Source organism: Suncus etruscus, chromosome 14 (genome assembly GCF_024139225.1).
Source record: "Suncus etruscus isolate mSunEtr1 chromosome 14, mSunEtr1.pri.cur, whole genome shotgun sequence".
NCBI classification, from domain to species: domain Eukaryota; kingdom Metazoa; phylum Chordata; class Mammalia; order Eulipotyphla; family Soricidae; genus Suncus; species Suncus etruscus.
In genome coordinates this window covers 50,177,940-50,197,646 of record NC_064861.1, presented here as the reverse complement: position 1 = coordinate 50,197,646, position 19,707 = coordinate 50,177,940, and the positions used below count along the sequence as shown (strand labels likewise).

At 40.7% G+C, this 19,707-nt stretch overlaps 1 non-coding gene across 1 annotated transcript; it reads left to right on the top strand.

The window, feature by feature from the left end:
* The first annotated feature begins 18,664 nt into the window (after positions 1-18,664).
* On the top strand, positions 18,665-18,791 carry LOC126029320 (small nucleolar RNA SNORA65). Its single transcript, XR_007502937.1, has one exon. It is a non-coding gene; the product is annotated as a small nucleolar RNA SNORA65 (small nucleolar RNA).
* Positions 18,792-19,707: the final 916 nt, after the last annotated feature.

The following is a 19,707-nucleotide window of genomic DNA, read 5'->3' as shown; positions in this document are numbered from 1 at the left end:
CCACCTCACGATCTGTGCAGATACTGAGACCTCTAAACATAGAGCAGAAGTCTTCCACACACCAAAAAAAAAAAAAAAAAAAAAACCACCATCGGGAAAGTAAAGGATCCTGATCATGAGCAAAGTCTAGAGTTGATCCCATGACAGTATGCTCCAAGGACAGAGAAACCCCATATCTCTTAGGCCAAGTGATTTCCTTTTCGAATGACCCCAATATTTACTGTGCCAGGGCAGGAGGGAAAAAACAAATACAAAAAGCACAAAATCTTGGTTATTTTTATATAAATATATATATTACCTTTATTTATTATTGTTATTATTATTTTTGATTTATTTATCTATTTTGGTCGATTTTTCTGTTTGGGTGCGATTATTGAAAGTGTTGTCCCCAATTATATATATTTTTTTCTTTCTTCCTTTCTTCTCTTTCGTTATGTGCTATACCATGTTTCTTAATTCAAGACCATGGCGTGATTTTTGTTTGTTTGTTTTAGTTTTTTTTTTTTTTGGTTTGTTTGTTTTGTCTGTTCTTTGAGGTGCTTATCGATATAGCTGGAGCCCTCAATTCATGGGAGGGACTTGCCCTGGTTTGTCTCTAAGGAGGCGAGATTGGGGAACAGGTGACTGGGGCTGCTAGAGCATGTTCACATGATCTGTGGTGGTTATTCATTGAAAATGTACCTCATTATATCTGCTTTTGCTTTTCTTGGGCAGCCCTGTCAGCCAACCCACCAGCTGTTAAGCAGTTTACAAGTAAATGCAATTTTTTTGTGTTGTGGGGTTTTGGTTTTTTTTTTATATTTTATATTACATTTTGTTTAAAGTCCTATGAATGTATATGTGTGATTAAACTGGCTTTTTCTGTTTGAAAAAAAAAATAAAAATCATTACAAAAAAAAACGGGAAAAAAAAGAAAAGAAAAGAAAAAAAATGCTAAGCAGATAACACTTTTTCTTCTTATATGGGGGACCATATGGGACTCCAGGGGATCTATCCATGGTCCATCATAGGTCAACCGTGTGCAAGACAAACGTCCTACTGCTGTGCCACCGCTCTGGCCCTGAGAAATTTAATATTTTAAAAATATTTATGACAGTTTACTTTTCTCTTGAGATAGTTCCTACCTATGTGAATTTTGAAAGGACGCAAAAGCCTAATAATGGCTTATAAGTTACGTTCCTTTTTGAATCTCTACGATGATGTGTAATGAACCAGTTATGTGCATTTCAGTTGTTATTAAATGATTTATGTAAAAAAAAGTACACAACTTCTTTATCCATTGTTGGACATTTTGGTTGGATTGATTTCATTCCATCATTTTGTTTTATTTGTTCTTTCCTAAGCCATACCCAGGGATTCTCAGAGATATTTCTCTCTTTTAAAGGGAAGCCAGATCTTGGGGCCTGAGAGATAGCACAGTGGTAGGGTGTTTGCCTTGTAAGCAGTCAACCCAGGACAGATGGTGATTCGAATCCCGGCACCCCATATGGTCCCCCCCTGCCAGCCAGGAGCGATTTCTAAATGTAGAGTCAGGAGTAACCCCTGAGTGCAATCAGGTGTGACCCAAAAACCAAAAATAAAATAAAATAAAATAAAGAGAAGCCAGATCTTAATATTCATATTTGAAATGCTCTGATTTTAAATGTAGACAATAAAATCTCATTTTAAAGATAATACTGTGGGTGACTCTCATCTCTAGGGAGATAAATGGGTATAGTTTCCTGTTACTCATGTTAAGTACAGCTGAATATCTGGATGCAATATATACTACAGTATAAGTAGAGTCTGAAAAAGGAAAGAGAAGAATAAAGATTGCATGGGAATTTCAGAACCTAAAGTGTGGTTCTGTGTTAATTTCCTGGTTTGGTTTTGAAAAAATCAGCAACCCAGCATAAACAGAGTCCTGTGAGAAGCTTGTTCCTCCTGATCAAAACACTAAGATAGCTTACCAAGACAATAATTGCTCTGTATTTAAGTTGAATCCATAGTATTTGGAGGTACATTGCACCCTTGCCACACATATTAAGAGCAAACCTCTTGACACTCTCATGAGTGTCAAAAAATGAGGCAAAAATGAAGTACTCAACATTTTTGATGGGGTTTTGTCAGATAAATTCAAGTAGACAACTGGAAATTTTGGTTCTGTGATCTCTTGGACAATTCTTTTCCCCCTCTCCTTTGCAGCCCACGTGCCACAGGAGATCACTTAGAGAATATGGGAGCTTACATTTCCCCTGAAACCAGCTGTGATGAAGCTCTTCTTCTCAATCTAGAAGATATATTAGAAGCAGGACTTTCACCATAACCCAAAAATAACAAAACCATGTCATCATACTGTTTCTGGAGACCATGTGGGGTCTTACCTTTGCCCTGTAGTACCCTGTCATAATGAAAGCCCCATTCCCATTCCCACCACTTTTCCTAAGGGGAGAATCTGGCATTTTATCTTCATATAAAAGTAATAAGCAAGAGTTAACCACTTCCTGCTGTAGTGTCAGACAAAAACAGTTAAACAGAACATTTACATAAGGTCTGCATCTTAGACCTTACCATGAATGTCTTCAGGTTTAAGTAAAAACAAAAATCACCTGTCATGCCAAGAACAAGAAGATCTTAACCTGAAAGCAAACAATGGCTACTCTTGATGTGAACAGATGCAAGAATTATTGTAAAAATATTGTAGTTTCTGGGGCTGGAGAGATAGCATGGAGGTAAGGCATTTGCCTTGCATTAAAAAGGATGTTGGTTCGAATTCCAGAATACTATATGCCCCCTTCCCCCGAGCCTGCCAGGAGCGATTTATGAACACATAGCCAGGAGTAACCCCTGAGTGCTGCCAGGTGTGACCCAAAAACCAAAAACCAAAACAAAACAAAACAAAAACATAAAACAAAAGAATATTGTAGTTCTTTTCTTTCTTTTCTGTTTTGTTTTTTGTTTATTTATTTGTTTTTGGGGTTACTCCTGGCTATGCATTCAGAAATCGCTCCTAGCTTGGGGGAACCATATGGGATGCTGGAGGATCGAACTGTGGTCTGTCCTAGGTTAGCTAATGCAAATGTTTGTTTGTTTTGGGTCACACCTGGAAGTGCTCAGGGGCTACTCCTGGCTCTACACTCAGAAATCGCCCGTCAGGCTCAGGGGACCATATGGGATGCCGGGATTTGAACCACCATCCTTCTGCATGCAAGCCCCACTGCTGTGTAGTTATTTTCTTTTTTTTTTAAATATAATTTTTATTTTAATTATAGTGGCTTACATATCATTCACAGTAATATTCCAGGTACATATTAACATTGAATCAGGGGAATTCCCATCACCAAATTGTCCTCCCTCCACCTCGGTTCCCGTCCTGCCACCCATATTCTCCACCCTCACCCCAGGGGCTGCTAGAATGAGTGGTCCCCTCTGTGTCTAGTATATTACTTAGTGATCTTATAGCTGTTTGGTCTTGGTACCTCCATTACTTCCCCTCTAATTGGGAGGCGGGACTAGATAGTTCAAGTTATGTGGTTTTGTTTGAAGAAGAGAAAAGTAATAAAATGGGGTAAAATCAACTATGCCAACAATGGGCAATGTCCTTCTAGAGGCTCTCATCCTCGGTTTGAGAGATGAAGGGGAAAAAAGAAGGTGAAACACCACAAAAGTTCAAAAAGAAGTATCAAATAAGATATCTAGGAGCACTGTAGCAATAAAGATATGCACCACATAATTGCGATGGTCTTGAGATAAAAAACATGACAGAGTGCAAAAAGGATGAAGAGAAAAGAAGAAAGAAAAAGTAAATATATAAATAAAAAAGTGGACAGCTACTTCAATATCCACACCAAAACAAAGAAATTGACAAAAACTAGATAGAAGAAAAAAAAGATTATTTTGTGCTTTTTTGTCTCTCTTTTTTTTTCCCCTCCTGCATAGGCCCAGTAAATATTGGGGTCATTTGAAAAGGGAATCCCCTTGGCCTAAGAGATACAGGGTTTCTCCACCCTTGAAATATATTGTCATGGGATTATCTATAGATTCCTTTCAAGTTCATTTACTCTCCTCTTGGTGCTTTTGTGGTGTATGGAAGACTTCTGCTCTGATCTCGATGATAAAATCAGACCTCTATATCTAGAGATCTCAGTCTCTGCACAGTTATTTTCTTTAAAGGAGCCACAAGTTTAATTTTTGGCAAGGTGGTTTAAAAGTGATACTGGTTGGACTGGAGAGATAGCATCATGGGTAAAGCACTTGTATTGTATGAGACTGATCTTGGATGGACCCCAATATCCCATATGGTTCTCCAAACACTGCCAAGAGTGATTCATGAGTGCAGAGACAGAGTAACACTTGAGCAGCACTGGATATGGACCAAAAACAAACAACAAAAAATTGACATTGGAGAATAGTACTTTTCCCTTCAAAGTATTGACAATGTAAATGCAAAATTGAACTAAATTTGGAGTAATTTCCTGTTTTGACAAGTAAAAAATTTAATACAAATTTAAATTATTTGATTATTATTTATTTATATTTTCAGAGGTAATGTTGGATTTACATAACTGTATATATGCTTTAGGGATAGAGTTTCCAAATATATACCATATATTACCTTAGCACAATCATCACCTGAGTACAAATATCCCTCTGCTCCAGTCCATTGGACCCTATCTCCTCTTCAGTCTCTCCTCATGCCCCCTACTCTTAACCTCATTTCTGCTTTCTGACAATTATTTTAAACATCCATGATAAAATATTTTAGTAAGAAATTATATATAACATATATACTTGAAACAAATGAAGAAAAAAGTCAACAAAGAAATAGAAGAAATGAAGAATGAAATATAGAATATAAAAACACTAAAGAAAAAAGTTCAGTAGATGGATTCAGTAGCAGGGTGGAGAAGATATAGGAAAGAAGCAGTGAACTAGAAGACTCAACAGTACAAATAACTAAAACAAATAGAGAAAATAGATTGGAAAAGAATAGAACTTTTATTTTTGTTTTGGGGCCACACCTGGTAGTGCTTATTGATTTTGGCCCCAAAATTGTTCTCTATAATCAGTGATCACTACTGGAAGCACCACATGTAGTACTGGAGATTGAATCAGGGTAAGCCAATGCAAAACAAGTACCCTAACTAATCCTGGGATATCTCTCTGCCTTGAAGAACAGAATTTGATAAAATAAAACATCAAATACTTATGCCATCAGAATCCCAGAACATAAGAAAGAGACTGGGATTGACAAAGCAGTGAAAGAAATGCCAGGGGGAAAATAACAATTTTGACAAGAGATATACACTCATAGATTCAAGAAGCTAAGTAAATAACACATAGGATTAATTCAAAGAAAACCATGATGATATGTATAATAGTTACACTGCTAAAAACTAAAGACAAAGGAAACTTCCTGAAAGAAGCTTAACAATAGAATCTTATAGGGTAAAACAAACAAAATACCAGTTAATTTCTTACTATGAAGCATGATGTTTGGAGGAGACAAGAGATAGTTCAATGGGCATGGATTCCATGCAGGAGGTCTTGGTTAATCCCCAGCATAACTTTGTTTCCTAAGCATCACAGGGAATGATTCTGGAGTACCAAGTTGGGATTATCCCCCAACACATTTGGGTGTGACACAAAATGACAAAAAGTTATCAAAGTGAGAAGAAAGTGATATATTATTGATTTGAAAATACTCCAATGAACATGTTCTTTAGGAGTAAAGAGCAAATAAAACATTCTCGCATGAAGGACATTTAAGAAAATTTGTCACCCATGAATTGAGAAGGGAATAGTAAATGGCATAAATTTTCTGAGAGGATTTTGGGGCAAAACTCCTAGGACTGCTTGGAGTAAAGATGCATTTTTTTTTTTTTTTAGAAATGATACCAATAAAAAGTTAATGAGAAAAAAACTGCCATGATAAAAAAGCAGGAAACATTTCAGAAAGCTGAAAATGAGAGTATATGGAAAAACAGAAATGTAGGGTTAGACCATGTTAAGTGAATGGCTTGGTTGCAGAAAGTATTTAATGACCATCTCCAAGGATACCCCGAGAAATATATTTTTTGATGTGATCATCAAAAAAATTGTTTCTGAAATAAATGTGATTTTTGCCTCACCCCAGACTACTTAAAAAGAAGGAAATTCTTTTGGTTAATTCTCAAAGGCAAAGAGAAGCATAGAACGATGAAGTGATTTGCTTCAGGTATTGCTGACAGCAGCAGAGTTAAGCCTCAAATACATCTTCTGGCCTTTAATCCACCGCGCTTTTCATTACTAATGGAAATGGCTGTGTTTCAGCTCTTTGGGTACAGAATCAATGGAAACAAGATTAACATGCAGTGAGGTGGGTTTAAATTAGACGAGAAGATTTTTCCCAAAAGTGACAGTTGTGAGAAAATGAAGTTGGCTGGTCAACCTCTTTAAATCTTTAAGATTGGGTTTGGGGCTTTAGGGACTGCATGTGATATTTTACTTCGAGACAGGAGGAGGAGTGGGTGTTGAGAGAAAGAAACTTTAGTTTCCAATTTGATAGCAAGAGTTTTAAGAAACAGGGTGTTGGGTAGAAATGTTGAAAACCTGCCATTTGCCACTTTGGATGCCTTTTCTATCATTCTCTGAGAGTGATATGATTGGACTAAGTCTGAGAACTTTCTTGTCCTCTGACCAAAGGGGCATTATGGTGGAAGAAGAACACCCAGGCCACATTCTGTTTCCATTTTACAGTTGATCTCATTAGTGCCTGGTGAGTATTTTCTACCAAAAACTCCAGCTTCTGCCAGATGGTCACCTTCATATGGTAATTCTCTGTTTCTGGGGGGTCATGATTCATCCTCTTCTCACCTTTACAGGTCTGGGGTAGTATTTTTTTTTCTACTGTTACTGGTCCTGAGATACTGATTATCTTTTTAATTTTCTCTATATCTTGGTCACTATTTTGCACACCATTCCTTTATTAGACAATGTCCAATTTATCGTGGTGCATGTGTTATGTGTGTGGATGTCATCAAATTTTCTCCAGTACTTTAACATGCCTGACTAAAAAGGCGAAATGTTCAGGAAAGGCTACAACTTTAAGCAAGATGAACAGTCACTGGGGCTTTGAAATAATACAAAGATTAAGGTATTCACTTTGTATGCAGCCAACCCCCAGTTTGATCTCCTGAGCCTAATATGTTCCCCCAAGCACCATCAAGCACAGAGCCAGGTGTATGATCTGAGAACCTGGTCTAATCCTCAAACAAGTAAAATCTTTGTCTTCAACTAGTGTACAATTTTGTATGGAAGTTATATTCTTAAAAAACAGGAGGAATATGGTTTAAGGGTGCAACAGTCTGTACAAACTTATCTTTATCACTTTGTATTTTGATTAGATGGGAACCAGGACCTTTTGGTTCTGCATCAGTTAGGAAAAACAAAGTTCACCTTATTCTCATTTTATGAAAATAATAACTAAAAACTCAACTTATATAGGTTATCTTAGTTATTCATTACAATTGTTCACACATATTCCAGTGTTCCTTCTCATGGAGAGCACTATTGGGATTTTGTGAAGACTCAAGTTTCTACAGTGTGCAAGATTATTTCTTACTTGGAGGCTTGAGAGATAGTATAACAGATAGAGTACTTGAGACTGACCTGAGTTTGATCTCCACCACCAAGTAGTGGTCCATGAGCACCACCAGGAGTTAACCCTAAGCACAGAGCCAGGAATAAGCTCTGAGTACTACTGGGTAATGTCCAAAACAAACAAACAAACAAAAGAAAAAATATATCTTGATAAAATTTACAAAACACATGACCATGAAAATATATGGAGCATTACTTCTCCAGCAATCTGAGTCTTTTATAGATGGTGGCCTTGTACTTCTTCATCTGTTTTGGGGTTTGGTGTGGCACATCTCTTGATTTAGTGAACAACACATGAACAAAAGTGATACCTCTTTCAGGAGAAAATTTTTTGAGATTGGGCAAGATTCATCCCACTGCTTTACCCTGGGCCTTGGGATCATGGAAGCAACTATCTGTATGTATCTTCATCATTGTGTCCCTGAGGTTCTGAGGAATAGAGTACTATTACTGTTGAGAAGGTATTTAAAACAAGTAATTCTGTTTAAGTAGATGTGATATGAAACCCTTGAGATGTGGGACTTGGTTGTCATGGTAGCTTACATTCTAATTTTTGATGTTGCATCCTGCAACCCATTGAGACTGTTCCCATCTTTGTGCTCAGGGGTCATTCCCTGAAGTGGACAGGGGACTGTAGAATTAATTAAATTAATAGGAATCCTTGATGGTGGTGGATGATGGTGGATGGAGGGTGAGGACTTTCTCGGCCAGCCCAGGTGCCTGCATCCCTTTCCCGCTGGCAGGTCTGTGCGTTCAAGATAGCAGCGAGGAAATGATCCACAAGTAGTCAGTAGAAGTCAGAAGACATGAAGCTTTATTAATAATACCCTAGCCACCATGTGCGTGTCTTACATGGCTACTAAGCTAACCTTTTAAGCAGCCTCTCTGCAGCTGCCCTGAATCTAAACCTCTCTTATCCCGCCATCCTACTTCCTCCCGCAGCTTCTTGCTGAAACCCCTTTTACACCCCTCAGGCAACGCCTTTTTTACCTTTTCTAGACCCCTTCCAAATGTGGGAGGGTCTCCCTCTCCAGGTGAGAATAGGAGGGAGTTGGGGGAAGGGGTCACAGGGGACCTTACTCAGTTTTAGATAATCAATCAAGAACTGCTTTGTACAAGGCAAGCGCCTTCCCTTTATACTGTCTCTTCAGGTTCCACTGTAGCATTCCTCCCTGAGGTCAGAATATAACACACAATGATGTGCTCTCACAGGCATTTTATCTCTTTGGGGGCCTGGCACAGATACTTTTCACTTTCATTTTCCAGTCAACAGCTGAGGCTCAGACTGGGAAGTTATTAATCTTCAGGAAAGATGAGTAAGTAGCAGACAGGTACCAGAGTCCAGACTCTAATATGTATTTTCTTCATAGTGAGGGTGAAGTTGATTTGGCATCTCCTTGCCCAATTCCCCATTTACTCCATCACTCTCTATGCTTCCTATCTCCCCATCTATTTCTTTGTGGTCCCTGCAGATGCTCCAGCTTCCACTTGTGGAAAATGCCTTCTAGTCTGGTCTCTTCAAGTCTCCATTATCATCAGAACCAGAGGACAAATCCTAGAGAAAAGTGAGAAAGAGAATTCTTTCTGAGTCCAGATAAATTAGAAACATTTACATTTTGAATGTAGGAAAACCTAGTGATTCACACAGATTTTTCTCTTGTCAATTTGTAGCATAAGTTATATTTGTATTCAACATCATACCATTCCTTTTGCCAAACGCATGCACACATATACTCACATGAAAAACTAACATCTGATGAGGAAACAGATCTTGGGTGGAGGTCTTGTTGGTCACTGAACCATTTGTAGAAGACTAAGTGGGGGTTGTTTTGACTTAAGGGAAAGAGGTATGTCAATCCATTTGGACATCTATAATCAAATGCCAGAACCCAGGCTGTTATAAATAACTTAAAATGATTTCTCACAACTCTGGAGGCTGGGAATTCAAAACTGGGTTGCCAGCATGGTTGGGTTGCCAATAAGAGCCTTCCTCAAAACTGCAGCCCATCTTCTTGTTTTGCCCTCACACGGTGGAAGGGACAAGGACATTTTCTTGGAGAACTTTGGCAAGAACAGCAATCCTATTTGTAAAGTCACATATAACCACCCTGGAAAATGCCTCCTCATCTCATCACCTTGGAAACTGATTTCAACATAAGACTCTGGAGGAGACACAATTTTTAGTTCATTACGAGGCTTTACAGCCAGAGATACTTCTCTGAAAGTTGGATTTAAACCTGCAGGTATGTCTCCTGTTCTAATGACAAGGTAAAGGGGGAGCCAGGTAGTTAAAGTGGAAAAGGACCCAGTTGTAGTGAAAGGGTGGTTGTTCTAAGCTACTGATGAAAACACCTTGGCATGAGAGCAATCAGCTCAAGCTAAAATAAGAACCTCTAAGAGATATTGCCTAGAGAATTGCATTAGACAGCATTCTACTCAATGAAGTTTGGTCTTGTCAGCTACTTGCCCTGCTTTTGCTTCAGGAAGACTTTCTGATATTGAAATTGGCATGGCTGGGGAAGGCTATTAGATATATGGAGACTTTTGCTTTGTGAGAATTGAATTGAGCCCTGTAAATTCTCCGGAGAGGGGCACTCAGAAATCCTTTCACAGGTGGGAGTTACAGGAAGAGGCATTACTGTTAGCTCCACATTCTCATTGTCTTATTTTTTGTGTTTGGGCCACACCCTTTTGTGGTAAGGGCTTATACTCCTGGCTCTGCACCCCAGGAATCACTCCTAGTGGGCTTGGGGGACTATATGGAATCAGGATTGGATCAGGATCAACCATGTGCAACCAAGCACTCTACTCATTGTACTATTTCTCCTCTCTTTCTTTATCCCCAGAAGCCTATTATTATATGAGACTTCCCACACCACATCTTGTTAAAGCATTGTCCATAGCTACTCACATAATGTGAAACATAAAACTAGATCAAAAGTAAAATTTGGAGACAATGGGCTATTTTTTCTGCTTAGAAAATGTCCATTACAAAAAGCCAACTAAAGCCTCAGATAATTCTTCGGTAATAAAATAGAAACCCCATCATCCAGAATAATTAGTGGGAAATGTAATATTCTAAGAAGACCATCATATAAACTACACACAGATGATCCATGTCCAGATAATTGTATTACAGTGAAGTCTGCTGTAGAAAAATCTAAGGACATGCTTCTGGTGAATCAGAAAGCTTATCATGGTCTGGAAGGGCCTCATTACATCATTATGAGCAATTCTCATTATTTAGGACTCCAACTGGGCAAATATAGGAGTTTGAGCTGAACCTTTGCTGACACATGGGCTCCTGGGGGGAAATTTATATATAATCTGTCTGATGTAGGCTAGATTTATTTGACATTTATATCTTTCATGAAAGTAAAAGGCTGAGAAAAAATGTCTGTTTATTTTAGCTTTACTTCTGTTTGGGTTCTGAGAAGCAGGAGGCTTATAATCCTTTGAGCTTCTTACCATCTTCCCAATGATTTTCTTATCCATGATTTTGTTCTAACTTTCTGTCATTAAAAAGAGACATTTAGCACTATCTCTCTCTGCCCAAACTCCAGAGTGAGGAACAGAACTTCGAACACAAGGTACATGTCTGTACCCCCTACTTTTTGTTCATTCCTTCCCTCAATCTACCTACCCTTTACTAATCTAAGCTGGATATCCTTACCCTTTGCCCTGTTGTCCAGAGTCCCATGGAACAAAGGCCCACTTCCAGTTTCTGGTTTCTATATTCTATGCCATTTGGATGACTGGTTTACAATCTTGGGAACTTTTCCTAAAGAGGCAACATGGTGTAAAAAGCAGCGGCACTAAGCCAAGTGCTGGCAAATGAAGACTCCGATTCAATCTCTGCTGGAACAACTGAGCTAACCCTGTGAACTTCAATTTCCATTTGTCTGTGAAACAGATGGAGCAATGTACCATCCTTCCCCTGTTGTGATGTGGAGTAGAGGAGCGATTGGCAGGGCCATCTACTCTGAGCCACGAGGATGAGAGAGCTTGTTCTTGGTCTGGCCTTGGGGTTCCACCAGTGGAGTGCCTCTGTGTCAGGCCCCAGTGAAGATGTGTCTGGAGCTTGGCCAGAGTTTTAGCATTTGGCAGACACTCAGCTGCCAGAGTGATGACGTGTCTGTGAAACATTCCCTCCAAGATGATGTCCGGGTTCACGCGAAATAGGGAACTAGAAAGGTGCGGGGTCACTCAGAGCCATCAAATAACCTATTCTAGCCTCTGGCTAGTGTCCAGCAGCTGGCCACATCCATGTCAAACCTTCCCTGCAGAGGTAGCATGTGGAAAGCCAGGAGGAATAATTTGAGAACCTCTGCACGGGGCTTCTATTCATGCTTATCATTCTGTCCTGTTTGAATTCCATCATCAATGCAGGCACTGGCCTCCAGACCTCCTTGTGATGACAATAACAATGTTTCTATCAGAGAGATAGAGCCACCCTGAGCCATGGGCACTTGGAGGCTGGCTAACATGACCAAAAAACTGGATTTTCAAATTTGACTTTCATTTGAATTCAATTCATACGAATCTCTGATTTCTCTTTTGCATTGAGATATGGATTTGGAAAGCCCCTGTTATATTGCTTATCTATTATAATTATTATTTTACAGTGAGGCCATATGGTCAGAGATGAGATTCTCATATGCATAGGAACAAGGCGGAGGGAGAGGAAGGGTAGGTTAGGATATGTGCCAGCAATGCCAGCTTGCTTACTCTCTAGAGGCCTCTGGGGGGAACATCCAGCTCTCAGTCTTACAGGCTAAGAAGCTCGATTTTTTTTTTCTGGGCATGGACCTGGTTTTGAAGCTCCCCTCATGAATGAATCAGTCAGAGAGCTAGTGCATGAAAGAGCTAGGAACTAGTCCTTCCTGGCCTCTGGTATGGGTCTTTGTGAATTTCTACATGGAAACAGGAGTATAAAGCAAGGACAGTTTGCTAGTACTAACCCTGAGCAAAGTAGAGAAAGGCTTCTGGTGGTAGATGAGGCCATGTCCCCACTGCAGGACAGCTCTTTCCTATTGTGGGGATGGTTAAATTGGCTGTTCCCTCCAGCCTCTCTTCTAGCTTGGTGTTTCCATCCTGCCAGGTCATTTCATTACTCACGTTACACATGTTGTTTGTGACCCCTGTCCTGTGTCTGTGTCTTGCACCTGGAGTTTTGTTGGTTCACTTCTGCTTTGCAAAATCATGAGGTGACTTTACTGTTTAACTCTCAGAGGACAGTTATAGTCCCCCTTTCCCAAGCCTTGCTTGACTAGCTATTTTCAGTGAAGAGTACCATATTGGCTAATTTTTTGTGTCTCTCTGAAAGGCTTCTGGGAGAGGCCAAGGTTTATTCACCAAAGTGTTTATTGAGGTACAACAGTAAGTAAGTTGGGAGTGCAGGCATGATGGGGGGCTCATAGTGTGGACCCCTTGGAAGGAGAGATTGCAGCTCAGGTCAGTCTATGCCCAGTTATGCTAGACTGTGGACCCAGACTTGCCCAAAACTCAGATATTTAAAGGGAAATTGAATATCTGGAGAAAAATGTGGAAACCTCAGAAATTTATAGCTGGGAATGAATTGGATTAACACTCAGACCTGGGTACAAGTCAAAGTGTTTCACCATGTGGATTCAGCTTCTGAGCACTGAAATGGCACCTCTGGGTGTCATGGCAGCCCTAGTTTTGGGATATGCTGATGTTTTCTAGCATGAACATGGCTTCTCAGTCACTGGAAAGCTCATGAGATACATCTCTTGCTGCTCAGACTTTTGGTGAATTTATTGTCAATGGCGTTAGGTCGACAGCCCCTGCTTTGCTTTTTCTATATTTTCTAGAGCATCCATAACAAAATACCATAGATTTAACTTAAATAACAGATATTTATTTTATACAAAACCTGGAGCTGGGACTGGGGATGGGTTGGGGAGATCACTAAAGTGGTAGAGCACAGGCCTAACAAGTATGAGGCCCTGTATTTGATCTCCAGTATCACATACCTCTCATGCCACCTCAAATGTTACCAGGAAAGTATATTACCAGGTATGGCCAGGGCAGCCACTGAGCATTGCTGGGAATGGCTAAGAATCAAAGGTGAGGTCCAGAGCAATAGCACAGCAGGTAGGAAATTTGCCTTGCATGAGGCTGACCCAGGTTCTATCCCCAGAATCCCAGATGATCCCCTGAACCTGCCAGGAGTGATTTCTGAGCTCAGAACCTCATCTGAGTGGCCGGGGTGGCCCAAAATCCAAAAAAAGAATCAAAGGTGAAAATTTGGAAACTGGAAGTCCAAGATCAAGGTGTTGGCAGATGTTTGCAGGTGTTTATAGGATGCTCTTGAAGCTGGTCCCTTGCTTGCACTGTGCCCCCACATGGCTTTTCTCTTTATTTTATACCCTCTCATTGGAGTACCAATCCTATTGGATTTGGTCCCCTCTTCTGACCCCCTTTAACCTTAGTCACCTCTGTGAAGACTGTACCTCCAAATATAATATAATATGACTCTTGGAATGGAAAGAGAACACAATCCAGCCCATAATATTCTACATTCATCTTAGATGCAAAATCCATTATCCACAGCCCTTCTATGTCCTAGCCCAGTCCAGCATATCAGTATCATTTAAGTCATGGATAAATGGGGCCTGAAAGAGAATTCATCAAAGTTTTGCTTAAGCTATAAATTTATGAAGCCAGACAAGTTAGTGCTTCTAAAATGCAGTATTAAAACAGGCATTGACTATATAGTTCCATTCTAAAATGAAGAAATCAGAGAGAGAAGGTGTGTGTGCACATCACTCGCAAGTTTGAGATGAGAAATGCAAATTCTTTAAGACATTATTTCCAGGGGTGGGATGAAGTATGTTAGGAATAGGACCATTCCCAAAGGTAGTCAGGAGCTATGCCCCACTCTGTGCTCAGGAGCAAACCCTAAAGGTTCTCAAGGGACCATTTGTATGGTGCTGGGGATCAAATCAAGGATGGGTGCATAAAAGAAGGAATGCCTTGACTATCTCTGATTCAATTCCATTATCTCTCAAGGCTTATCAGTGATGCCCTGTTCCTGTGCGGTATAACCCAGGACCTGGGCAGCAGCTCTGCACCATATCCTCTGCATCATCTGCCTTTGCTTTTGAGACACTAGATGGGTCAACTTAAAGCCAAGGAAGAGCCTCTGCTGGAAATGGAAGCTCTGCTGATTTCTTAGTCATACTTGGTATCACCCTTCACCCTATTTTTTGAAGACTAAAACACATTCACAGATGACTAACTCTATTGTCTTGACCTGCGTAACCCAAGTCCTTCATTTCAACTCTCATTTGTCCCCTTGAGTCCAAACTGGAAATGTTTCTACTGGCATATGTCATAATCTTTATATGGTGTGGTTGTCCAGCCACATATCTAAAGGTCTCCCCAGAACACACAATTCCATTTTTCTACAAAATGTGTAGACCAAAAAATTCAAATCTTTAAGTTCTAGTTCCTTTTTTGTTTAATAACACCCCCTTTCTCCTTTCCTTTTCCCTGTAACACAGGGGTCTCAAACTCAATTTACCTGGGGGCTGCAGGAGGCAAAGTCGGGGTGAGGCAGGGCCACATAAGGGATTTTGCTTACTGAATATTTGCAATAAAAAATTGCATTAGTAAGAAAAAAATCACATTAAACATTTGCATACCCCGAACAAAACTGCTCGGGGTATGTGAATGTTTAATGCGATTTTTTTCCTTACTAATGCGATTTTTATTGTGATTATTCGGTAAGTGAATAATTGCAAATACTGCGATATTTGAAGGCCAGCCGCGGGCCACAAAATGTTGGGTGGAGGGCCGCAAACGGCCGGGCCGTGCGTTTGAGACCCCTGCTGTAACACTAACTGAGATGGACGCAGGCTGTACCTGAAACTTGTTGCTTAGAAGTTTCAGCTAAGGGGCCAGAGTGATTGCACAGTGGTAGAACATTTGCCTTACACATGGCCGAGTGGCCGACCTGGGACAGACCCAGGTTCAATTCCCAGCATCTCATATGGTTCCCCCCAGCCTTCTAGGAGTGATTTCTGAGCACAGAGCCAGTAGTAGCCCTTGAGTGCTGCCCAGTGTGCCCCCCCACCAAAATTAGAAACTTCAGCTAAATATCCACTCATCACAAGTTCTGCCTTCCACAAATCACATGAACTCAATTCAACCATGTTCTTGTCACTTTGTAATAAGCATGAAAAAACTTTATTTCAGCATCTTTCAATAGTCTGTTCCTCATTTATGTCTGTGTCATAGGGGCCATATATTGTCAAAAAAAAAAAAACAAAAAAAAAAACACAACTGTTCTGAACTTACCATCTCCTGGGAAATAAGAGGGAGTCAGAAGTCAGGATGTAGCTGGTTCTCTTCCTTGACAAGGTCACACCCCAGAGATTCCAAACTTCCTGTAAGAAATCAGAAAATTAGCAACAAATCAAGATCCTGGCTCCCATAGCTGTAGAAGCTGTACAGACACCCAGAACATGTCAGCAGGTGACCCAATTCCCAGAGACTTGGTTGACAGGGCAAGCAAGAGGGAAAAAATTGAGTCATCTTTCTTGTATTCCTGGCTGTTGAGTCAGCACTTGGATCAGTGGTGTGTTGGCTGACCAACTGCTTGTAGAGTCCTGGCATCTTTGCCATTACCTCACCTCATGGAGACACTGAGAAAATCCATGTCCAACTGGGGGCAGATCTCTCAGAGCAAGTTGAGGTCTCTTCTGAGGCACACATCCTTTCAGGGCTCCAGGATTCCAGGGCTCATTTTGATTCTTCACTCAATTTACATGGAATGTAAGTTTAGTCTGTTTTCAGTGAACACTGCAGATCTCATCAGAGTGACCTCTGACTCCCACAGTTCTCACTACAGTTTCTCTCAGGCAGTCCTGACTCTCTCCAATGTGAGCCCTGAAACTGTTAGCTTCTAATCTGTTATTACTCAGTTTCTAAGTCACTTCTATGATTTTTAGCAACTTATTACCATAGATTCCTCATTCCTGTACCCAAATCTGTAGCACCACATAGGGTTGCTTTAACCAAATACCACAATTAGGAGGCCTGTCAATTGGCATTTAGTGTTTCACAATCCTGGTGATTGGAAGTCTAAGGTGTCTTCACGTGACCTCTCCTACAGACATGTGTGTCCCTGGTATCCCCTTCATTGTTGTAAAGTGGGTCTCTAGCATGGGATCAACAGGTCCTGAATCCAGTTCAGGGGTGAGGCCAGAATTCTGTGTGTCCTGGGGGTAAATTCAGCCCTCTTTGTTGACAAGATGGCTAGGGCTGGGCCTTGCCTCTGACTTTTCTCCTTCTTCTTTATGCACCTTCTCTCCCCCACCCAGCCACCTTCCACCTTGTTCCCTATTACCCACATCTGTGGAGACTGACCTGTATGACTGATATCAGTGAACTTGCTTCTGGCTTTTATTAGGTTCCAGACAACTAAGAAGAGAAGGAGAAAGGGGCATGAATGATGTTTGGGGTTACTGTTTTCTACTAAAACCTTGCTCCAAGATTTCCCTGGGCTGGCCCTGGGCCTTTTCTGAAGAAAGCTGTTTCTGTCAGATAACTTTCTCTCTCTGTCTCTCTGTCCCTCTCTCTCTGTCTCTCTCCCTCCCCCTCCCTCTCTCTATTTGCCTACTCCTTCCCTGCTCTCTGGGATATCAGAGAAATGCCTTTCTGGTACTTACCTAGGATGAATTAATACCTCTATAGTTTCCCTCTCCTTAAAAGCTATTTTTGTTTGTTTGTTTGTTTGGAGGACACAGCCTGCTATGCACAGAGATTACTCTTGGCCTTGGAAATCATTCCTGCCACAGTGTTTAAGGGACACTATGCTTTGCTTGAAGGAGGGGAGAGGGTGGGTATCAAATTTGGATCAAACCCAGGCTTCACCAACTCCCCTCAGGTCACAAAATCTCTCTCTGAGATGAACTACATCATTACTCTTGCTCTCAAGCAATTTGCTATTATCCCATCACTGTCCTGTGATAAGGGCTAGTGTGGGGAGGGGAGAAGGAGCAAGTGGTAAAGGCCTCCCCCTGCAGCTGGGCTCTGGGCTCTTCCTAGCAACTGGGCATTTCTTTAAGGGATTTTGAGCATGTTGAGAGATTCTCCCTATTCTGTCTCTCATGGTTCAGCACTCTGGGGAATAGGTCCATTTCCTCTGTTATCCCAAAGCAATGTTCCTTTCACTGTGGTTTCAGGCACTATACTTACTATAGATATGGATGAATATAAATAATGTGGCAGAGTTGTCCAGAGAGCTCACCCAACCGAATACATATTTTGAGTGCATGAAGTCCTGGGCTTGATCCCTGGCACTCCTTGAGCATCGAGCAGGGAGTATTCTTTGAACACTGCTGGGTGTGGTTTCCAAACTCAAATAACTAAATAATAATGCAAGATAGGGGTGGAATAACAATATGGATTGGGTGACTTAAGGGTGAGGTCCCCAACTCAGGCTGCTTGGTTTCCAAGACTAGTTAAAATATTTGATATGAAGCCCAACATCTTCGACTTTGGCTCAAAACTGTGAAGTATGTGTTGTAATATAGTATAATAAAGTTTTGGTTTTTTTTTGTTTTCATCTTGTTAGGATTGAATGATGTCTAATGTGCTCTAATAAGATGAACAAATTCTAAATTTTTATGAAGCAAAAGGCTTTGTTTGTTTCTTAACCAAGGTTGTACAATGAAGCAGAGCTTGAAAGATGGGAGGATATTTTATTTTTGGAAGTGAGAATTTTTGCAAAAGGATGGAGGGACATGGATAGATATTCTGGCTAAACTTTCTCTGAAATTACTGATACAATTTGCTGAAGTCACATTGAGACTGACAATCAGGAGTGGAGGTTATGTGTAATTTGTAGGCAATGAAGAATGATGAAAAAGTAAAATTTTGGTGATGGGAAGTATACATTGATGAAGAGATGGATGTTAGAATATTGTATGACTGAAATCCAACCTTCAGCAACTTTGTAACTGCATATCTTGAGGTGATTAAACTTTTTAAAAAAACTATAATTTTTCAAGACATCCCCACTGCACCTGCCCCTTTTCTGCTGACTGGTACAATCCAGTGGTGGGCTGACACTAAGCTCCAGTTTAAGGAACAGGGTTGTTCTTGTGTCATTACTCTATGCTGAAAGTATGAGAACAGCCTAAAGTGGTGAAGAGGGTGGTCTAGGCTCTGATTTGCTGGTGGGTTATGACTAACCTAACTTTAAAATAATTTAAGAAAACTATTATTTGAATCTGAGCAGTATATTTAGGCAGACTTTTGGAAAAGTTAATCACCTTCCATAAACTGGATGGGCGATGAAAGCATGTAATGCTTTCCCCCCCCTAGAGAAGTAGTAACAAGAAATGCTTTAGGAAAATGTGGATAAATAACAATCACACTCCTGATACCTAACAGAACTAGTTTGGCAGAAAGCAGAGCAGCTGGAAAGAGAAGTGTAGATGGTAGAGACATTCACAGCGAGGGGCCACTGATAGTTAAATGGCAGACACTTAACAATCCTCATGGCATCAGTGATAAAGTGAGTACATTCAGGACTGTACCATGTCTAATTTTAGGAGCATGTATGTATCCCCAACTAGTGGAAGCCTAGCTGTATCCCCAACTAGTGGAAGCAAGAAGCCCCTGACTTGGAGTTGGGTGGGGAGGGGGAGGTGAGGCAAAGAGGCAGGTGCTTGGATGTGGGCGGCCACACAGAACAGCACGTGGCAGAAACTAAAGCAGTTGGCTGATGCCATCCAAAAGCACATCATATATTCATCATCCTCTAGCCCACCCCTCTCCTGCCCTATTCTGACAAAGAATCCTGCTAACATTTAGTCAGTGTTTTATTTAGAAAGAAAGTGCTTTGGGTGATATTTGCACTTGTGGGAGCTGACTATCCTAAATGTAGTAAGGAAGTGGCCCTGAAACCCACACACCAGGCCAAGAAAGGGACAGGATAAAACCAGATTCTTTTTCCCCCCCAAAAAAGGTAAATAGTTGAAAAATACAACCTTTAGGGATGAAGCCACAACAGAGACCCTGTACACAACTGTAGGATCTATGAAGAATGGT